Source organism: Trachypithecus francoisi, unplaced genomic scaffold, assembly GCF_009764315.1.
Source record: "Trachypithecus francoisi isolate TF-2019V2 unplaced genomic scaffold, Tfra_2.0 Lachesis_group17, whole genome shotgun sequence".
In the NCBI taxonomy this organism is placed as follows: Eukaryota; Metazoa; Chordata; class Mammalia; order Primates; family Cercopithecidae; genus Trachypithecus; species Trachypithecus francoisi.
The window spans coordinates 27,568,345-27,577,736 of NW_022681462.1; positions in this window are offsets into that span (position 1 = coordinate 27,568,345).

Here is a 9,392-nt window from a genome sequence, read left to right on the forward strand (position 1 = left end):
ATTGGAATTGAATGAATAGAATTGCACAAGAATAATAGTTCAGGAGACAATGAAAAATAAAGAAGGTGAGATTGCATATGAGCAAGTATTTTCCATCAGATTTGCTACAAAGAGAACCACAGAAATGTCATGGTAACTGTGCAGAAACATTTTTTCTTAATAATGAATATGTCAGATCATTATCAAATACAATTGTTAATGAGACAAAGAACTTAACAAAGCTAAAGGTAAGGATTACAGGAAAGCCAAGAAGTAGTTTAATAGAGTAGGAAAGAATTTAGGGCTAGGAATGAGAAACAGCTGGTTTTGAAGCTAGGCATCATGGCATACCAGCTGTGTAATCTTAAATAAGTTATGTAAACCCTTATATATAATCTAGTTGTGCATAAAAGGAAAAAAAATAAAACTTGACACTATTAAGGACAACACTCAGGTACTCCCTAAGGATTTAAGGATTTGAAAAGTAGAAGAATCGATTATCTTTGAAATATAAATTGCTACATAGAAAAAAATACATATACATGCCAAGGGTGGATTTTAAAATTTATCTGTAAGTGACAGGATAGGTAAAAAGCCAGAAGGATTTAGGAGTAATTTAAATGAACGACATTAAACTACTTAAGAAAAAAATAATAAAAACACTTTATGCCATTCAGAAGAAAGGTTTGGTCATCCATAAAAGCAGAAATAAAAGGAAAGTCACCAGGGAATATGGGCATCACACTGATTCAAGTACTATACAGCAGAGTGTACATTAACCATCCTCTCAAAATATCTCCATCTTCTAAGGAAAGCCCATCTCTTGAATGAAAATAACTGTGAGGTTCTGTAGCCAAAGGGATGGAGATTTCCATTCGTGGAGGGAAACTCATCACAATCATGAGAGTGGCTTCCAGCCATCTCAGACAGGCACATTAAGCTTTGATTCAGCCAGTTCTCTTGTTTTACTTCCAAGCTCACCAAGCCACCCTTGTGCACGTCCTTCTCATGAAGAGAATGTGCTGATGCAATAGACTTTTGAGTATTTCTCTCTCCTGAGACCATTAGTTCTCACGGTAAATCAATAAAGTGGTTTCTGATTTTGATTTGGCTTCTCATAGTGTTAGACTGCAGAGGAGCTAATGTGCTGGCCACACTGAAGTTAAGTATTCCCAGTCCCGGTGACATTATTTTCCATTGTAAAATAATGAACAGAAAGTTGGTGTATGGTACAGCTCTGTGGACGTTTTAGTTAGCAAGGTTAGTCTCTCAGGACCTAATTATTTGTGAGCACATGAAGAGAAAGATTTGGGGTCTTTAAAGAGAAGGGTCAAATTCCAGGGGCCTTTGCAGACAAATTTCCTAATAGTTGTTTAATATGTTATTCAGTAGATATGCATTGATGGTTACTAAGCGTGAGTCCCCATTAAAACCAAAGCACAACATGCTACACTGTTTCCTGTGAAGGCAGCTCAGATTTAATCTAAGGACCATATTGATGCCAGAAACTACACACCGTGATGATTACATCTTAATGAATTGATATGTATTTCATAGCATTGAGACATTTCTTATTTGATTCTGAGAATGTGCAATTTAAATTGACCAAACTTCAGGTTCATGTAGTAAAGATGTATATGAGGATAATAAAAGCAGTCAACTTATTTTATTTCTTAAATTGTGTTTAAGGTCAATATATTGAGCACTGATAAGATTACAAATACATTGCTTTAGTCTGAGGCAATGTCAATGCCTATCAAGATACTATGTGCTTATGGTTGTTTTCCTCTTTCCCATCACGTCTGACTTTAAAGCTATTTCTTCTAGGGAACTAGATGGTTATAATAATATTATTGCTAGGAATCAGAATTTTAATTTTCCACAGTTACTGTCTCTAAAAATAATTGTCTGGTTTGGGAAGACAATAGAAGAAATGCAATAATAATTTTCTAACTACATAGGAAAAGTCATTTGCTTTTACTCTTGGGATATAGTGATGGAATAAAAGACGTATTGCCTGTGTTGAGAAAGTCTTGCTTAGCTTGTGTTGACACACTGATTATGCATTTAATGAAAGAAAGAATCATTTATTTGGTCACTTCTTTATTACTATCAATTTTTGAAATAGAATTATCTCCTGTGAATTTCACTTTAACATTGAATGATGTGAGGGTAAGTGATTGCCTGATTGCCTGAGCATGCCATTTAGGGCACTACTGAGTTCTCTGAAGAGTTGCTGCTTCCTCCAAAATTGCAGTAAAGTAGGAAAGCTCTTAAAACTTCAAGAGGAAAAGGCTTCCTCCATAATTACATCTTATTTGGGCCAGAATCCTATATGTGTAGTGTCTAAAAATGGAGCAATAATATGAAGTGGAAGCAATATCATTGTAATGCACATTTCAAAGAGACTCAGTGCTAATTCTCTTGACTTCATGTGCTTTGAAGTGTTCAGAGAATGAAATGATGACACTTGTAAAGAAAGCAAAAAATTCCTTTTCAAGTGTTAGTGTAATGCTGCCCTTTGAGAAAGGATAAGATAAATGTGTATAGGTCCATTAGAGAGCTAACAATTTCTTACTACAGCTATTAAGTTGTGGGTGACATGAATGCTAGTTAAAACTAAATTTTTCTTTGTGTTGTTTGAAACAGTTAGGCCTTTGTTTCTTTACTTGAAAAGGCACTTTAATTAATGTGAGCGCATATGAGCACAGTGTGCCTCCTCACAGTAGCTAAAAACAAATTCATCTTCTGTCTCCCAGCTTCTTTTCACTCTGTGGCTGTACAAAAGTGGAACACGTGCCTAGCACCAAACTCATTAATTACCGCAATCCACCTTTACAGTCTTCCTTAGCCACTCCCATCTTTAAACCTGACTGTAAATTTTTCTTTAATCTCTGATCCATAATAACTAATCAGAAATTAGGCCTTGACATCCTTCTGTAATTTCATACTATGAAGTATCTGATATTCTTCCCTAAATCCTCTGCTTTGGGTAGCCTAGCTCTGTCATTATTCTAGCTGTGACCCTTCCCATGTGTCCAGGGCTATGGAACCAAGGAAATGTCCCTATTCAAAACCTGTGGTTTCCTTCAAGTCCATAGTCTTAGACATCAGGATTTGCATTTTCTGCTCAAATGATCCCAAAGTCTCCTTCACTGGAGGCTGGCCACGCTGGAGACTGGCCACACAGACTTGAGACATAACCCAAGAGCAACTATTAGTTGTATAATGAGATAATTATAGGTAGAACTTAATATTAGTTGAGGGTGTCCATACACATGTGTGTAAGGTTCGCTGAGTGAAGGAAGAACTAGAAGTAGGAAAAAAAGGGGAGGTAAGTGTATCCATTTGTACTCTTGTTCTAACCCGCAAATACAAAGGGCTCCCTTGTCTAAGGATTCAGTTTAATCCTACTGTTAGCTATCTTTACTGATCATTTTATTTCATAGAGAAGCTGCTCACTTACGACCCTAGAGCTCTTACAATCTGCATCACATCTAATCTCTAATTATATACTGTCATGTAATTGGTCTTGGATTGGTTCGGGCTTCCTCTCACTCTCTGTAATAACATGTAAAATGGATTTATTTTTACTGCTTAGTACATTGCTGTGCATAAATTATTCAGTGCATTTTTGTTAAATAAATGTATGTGGAGGACAAGGCTTATATTTAAATTAATATGCTTCCCTCTTCAATTTTCTATGGGTTGTTGATATTATTTATGTGCCTGCAGAAAATACTAGCATGTATTCTGGTGTTTTAGCAGCTTCTTGCTCTTCCCTCCCCTAAAGTATGAGACCTCTGCCTTGTCTTTTAATTCATCAGAGTTGTAGAATTCATAGCCGTCACTTACGCATTTTGCCAAATTTATTCTTGAAATAATAGAATTATGGAGAGTGAAGAAACATGCATGGTCATTTTGTTTAATCCACCTTTCTTTCTTTTTTTTTTTTTTTTAGTAGGATTCCACAGCATCTTTGACAGATGATCAAAAACCAATTGTCCATCCAATTAACCTTAGACTATCAACAGCATGTATTGCAGAACTCTGGGCATCTTTAACATGACTGATTTATAATATGAACCTTCCAGAACAGAAAAAATCACCTCATGATTTTACATGTCAGAAGTAACAGCAATCTGATTACCAGGGCTACTATTTTTTCACAGGAGAATCTTAGCAACTCCAAATTCTTCCATATCTATAGTGTAAGATGTCACATTTTCCTTACCATCATCAAAGTATTCACAGTTCTATAAAACTATAAAATCTTATCTTTAAGCCAGCTATTTGTACTCTACTTTTATCCTTAATAGCTATATGCCTTTTCTTTAAATATCTACACCTTTTTATTCTGGTTATTAGCACCAATGAAACACTTTTAAACCCTTTTTATCTTCTGATACTTTATTTTTTAATCCCTGTAAAGCAGTGGAAGAAAAAGACTAGAAAGACATTTTATCCCTGCCTACCTTTTTGCTGTGTAAAATAAGTTGTCTACATGTGACAGTGGGTGCTTGTGTATGTGTGTGTGTTTCTGTACTAGTGACCCAGGGAGCATAACAGTGGAATGGAAGTAGATTATTTGTATATTTTAGATTCTGAAATTTTAAGATTTTATGTTTATATTAAAATGAGAATCTTTGTCTCAAAATTTTAAATTACCATAAATTATCATCAAAATGTCTTTAAAACAATAATGTTATAAATTCACATTGGTAAAACAAGAAATGGGGAGATTGTATTTATTTTAAAAAGGTGAAAATTTCTATATTAAACAATTTATATTTAAAGTAGAGCAGGCGAGACATTGGTAAAATGCACACAATGTTAATTCCAGTTTGTCTTTCAGATCCAAAAATAGCTGTTATTATTTATCTCTGACCTAATAAAGAAAATATGAAAATATAAACAATGCCGTGCTTCAAATTATGGTCATCTTTCAAAATTATATAGGTTTTCTGTGGTTACAACTTAGCATAATTGGATTTGAATTACTAATCAATTACTTACTGTTAAGAATATTTGTATTTGCTCTTACAAAGTTAATGATGATTTACCTTCTGTCTTGTTTTAAGGTGATGTTGCTAGTAGAGATGGCCTTTCTTTAATTTTATTTGTAATTTTGAAATACTAAGTCATGGCTAACAATATAATGAATTCTGTGTGTATCTGTGTATGTGAATGTATGTGTGCATATGTGTCTGTATGAAATGAACAAAGACAAAAACATGTATAGTGAATATAATAAATACATATCGAATTTGCAACTACAGGATACTATTTGTACATTTGATATTTCTGCCTCTGTAGCTTCCCTGGTGTGCGTGCGTGTGCACACGCTCAAGATTGTTTTTTGAAAATAACCTCTCTCCATGGACATCATATTGTTGACTCTCTGTTCTACACCACCTGGTATTACTTTGGTGCTTTATCTAATTTTGATACTCACTTAAATGTTTCTCCCTAATGTTTCCTGATTACTCTAGCTTTGGGTTGATTCTCCATTTAATTCTATAGCGTATATAATTCCAAACACCCAACCATCAGCCTATAAGAAGACATATCCCTAGATATCTGATTATTCAATATTTCAACATTTGTGTAATTACTTGAAATGGTTTACTCCAAATCCATAAACTAAACTGAAACCATGGTGTAATGAATATGCTCACACACCAATGAAAATGTTGGTATCAGGGAGAAAGAATATTAGAATGCTAATATCTCAGATCAGCCCCTCTTACAGGATCCCACTGTTGTCACTAACCTCTTTGCCATCCTTAATGAGAATGTAGCTTTTTAAAAATATATATATGTTAATTTATATTTTTTTGTGCGTAAAAGAAATATAATCTATATTTGACACAATGTAGTATCTTTGTGTTCTGCATACCCACATACCCTTTTGGGGTTACTAAATGTTAAATAATATGATAATTGGTGTCCTAAAAGCAATATGTTCTCCAGAAATCATCAATACATTGTTATACTGATTGTTAAAAATATTTTACCAATTTGTATGAAGATGCTGGAGGTTTGGATACACTGGAAATCCACGAGTTTTTCCATGTAAAATAATTTAAAGTAGGCTCCTATTTTCTGAACATTCATTCTATAATACACTGGCAGGAACAAATTAATTTTGATACTTAGAGATGTCTGTATTTTATTTTATCTAATTTGCCTTGTTTAGCATGTCTGAGTTTCCTATCACCAATTTGCTTCGAGGCAATTTGGAAGTTTGTCGTAGGCTTCTTTGTATCCTTAGTGAGCACAGAATATGTTGAATATAAAGCAGGTGCCTTTCACATGTATTCAGATTGATTAAAAGATCGCACACACACATACACACGGACACACAAGCACAAGTACTTCTCTGGCCACCAACTGTATTGCACATGCTCTGATTTCCTAAAGTCCGTTTTCTAACACACAGTTTCAGGGTATCCGCGAAGTGATTTTGTTTTTCTGCTTAATAGGGTAGAGATGACTAATACTCTTTAAGTTCTGGGTAAATATTTACTGAGGATGAATAAATATATTTATCTTTCCTATTAGAGTTTGCATTTTCTCAGCACATATTCAGTTTATTAAAACAAAGATTGTTAAAATGAGCTTATCTACATACCTGGAGATTGAATCTAAATAACATTCTAATTTCCATATCTTGTCAAGTTAACTATAGCTGGTGGGTCAAAGCAATAACATTAATTAAAAGCCAATGATGACATTTCTAGTGTACCTAACAACTTCTAAAACAAGGACAACTACAAGCTTCTAGATATGAATGATGACAGCTAGATTAGGATGCAAGAGTTGCAGAGGAAAGCTATGGAGGATTAGGAAAAGAGTCAATGAATGGAACATGGTGACTCATGCAACCCAGGAACTACAAGACCCAGAGGAATGATGCTACCAAATTGTCCATGTTGAGAAGGGGAGTATGGCACACTAGATGCACTTTTATACTATTAGCAAAATTGGAAGGTTAGAAAGTAGAACATGCTACTTTGTTGGGAAAAGTGATGGTGAGTTAAGTTTGCAGTGACTATTATATATCTTCATGGAACTGTGTGTGAAATAACAAATCTAGAACTAGGGTGAGTGATTATGGTTGGAGATTTGGGAGTTGTTTGATATAGAAATAATGGTTGAAACCATAAAAGTAAATGAACTCTGCAAGGGAGTGATCATAAAGGGTGAGGAGTTTTATTTTAAAGCTCCTATTTTCCTTTAAAAGAATCCTTCGTGACTTATCCATCCACATCCGTGCAGCGAACTCCGTGATTGTAAATATGCCATTTGTTCTCCAACTTTGTATGGATGTTCTGAGAGGGTCAGAGTAGCTGAATCCATAAATTTATCTACACTGAACATATTTTATCTCAGCTCTAGAGAAAGTAGATATAAAGAAAGTTAAAAATACATAAGCCGTCCTGATATACAACAGTTTTCAAATGCATGATGGTTGTGTTTTAAAAACCAGTAGAAAATTGATGGTTCATTTTCTCAGTTTAACTATGTATCAGAATATCCACTTATAAATTTATATTCATAACATGATATATTATCAGTAAACAATATAATACATATCGTAAGGTATGATATTAATAAATATATATTTGTAAAGTTCTGAATTGTTATTCTTTAAAGTTATTTTACTTCATTATGACTTCCTAAAGAAATCTCATAATTGTAAAATGTCTTACATGCTCAGTGTAAGACATGTGAAAATAGAGACAACTTTAAATTAGTAAAACTTAAAATATTTTCTTAGAGAAAATAGCAAAATAATATTTTCATATGCATGTACCTTATATACTGTGCAATTTAATCACAAATAATGAAGACAATTTATGTATTTTCAATCTTAACTTTTCCCTTTTCCCCAGTGCCATTAAATATCCTTCATATAAGTAATTTTTTAAAAGGATGTATGTTGTCCTACTGAATAGATAACCGGGACTTAGTTGAGCAAGTCCTCATTATTTATTTATTTATTTATTTATTTATTTATTTATTTTGAGATGGAGTCTTGCACTGTGGCCCTGGCTGGAGTGCAGTGGCACGATCTTGGCTCACTGAGACATCTCCCTCCTGGGTTCAAGCAATTCTCCTACCTCAGTCTCCCTAGTAGTTGGGATTACAGGTTCCTGCCACCATGCCAAGCTAATTTTTTTCCTTTTTTTTTTTGTATTTTTAGTAGAGACGAGTTTCACTATGTTGGCCAGGCTGGTCTCGAACTCCTGACCTCAGGTGATTCACCCGCCTTGGCCTCCCAAAGTGCTGGGATTATAGGTGTGAGCCATCGCGCCCGACCAGAGCAAGCTCTTATATTTTATACTTAGAGGAGATTTCAAAATACCTGTTACTCTAAATTATTTTCCAATGAGAATAATTTATATTTGTAATTAAGTATGTTTAGGATCTAAGTACAAGTAAAAGTGTCTCCATCCCATTTCTGCTTGCTTCATTTGACAATGTGTTTATATTTTCTAGTTATAATCATATTTTCAATGTCTTTCAATGACATTTGGGATACAAATGCTTTCTCCAATTATTGGCTCAAACTCTTATTCAAATATTACTCTTTATCTCTGAGTTAAGATTTTTGGGAATATAAAAATATCTAGTTTGTTAGCTTAAATTTTTATTGTAGAAATGATACATATATAAAATGTATAAATCTCTTTGGAAAGATGATTCCTACATAAAATTCACTCAATGAAAATAGAAGGAATACCAGTGCATATTATGTTATGCAACAGTACTTGAATAAATGCCAAGTGAAATTTTGTAGACCATGACCAAGAAGAGTTTTTCAGAAGACCAGAAAAGTCTAACCTTCCCTTTAGCTCTACAAAAGTTAATAATAACAAGACACATCAAAATCCTTGCAGCCTAACTCTGGTTTCAAGGATATGTTCCATCAAGAGAGATCATCCCCATGGTAATATCATAAGGAAGATATAAGACCAATAACGTTCAAACATTTGAAAAAATCAGTCTTTTATTTCTAATTTATCCTTTGTGCATGATAATATATCCTCAAATTCAGAGCTTGTTACTTATTGGGCAAATCACCTAAATTCCTAAACAGAGCTCGTTCTTTAAAGCATAATGAGTAAAACTTATTAAATTGTACAGGTTAAGTATGTACCCCTTAATTACACTCAATAAAGTTGAAAAAATATATATATATAGCCCTGAGAGAAAAAACACTAAATGAAAATTAATGTGAATGTCTGTCTCCTAACATGTGCATGGATTTATAAGGTGAGAAACATCATGTTTCTGTTTAAAAAAGAAAAACAAATACAACTTTAGTTTATCTTAAATTCTAAAATCAATGGTAAATAGTAAGAGTAATACATGTGACTTATTTGTGAAGATTTCTGATTTATCCT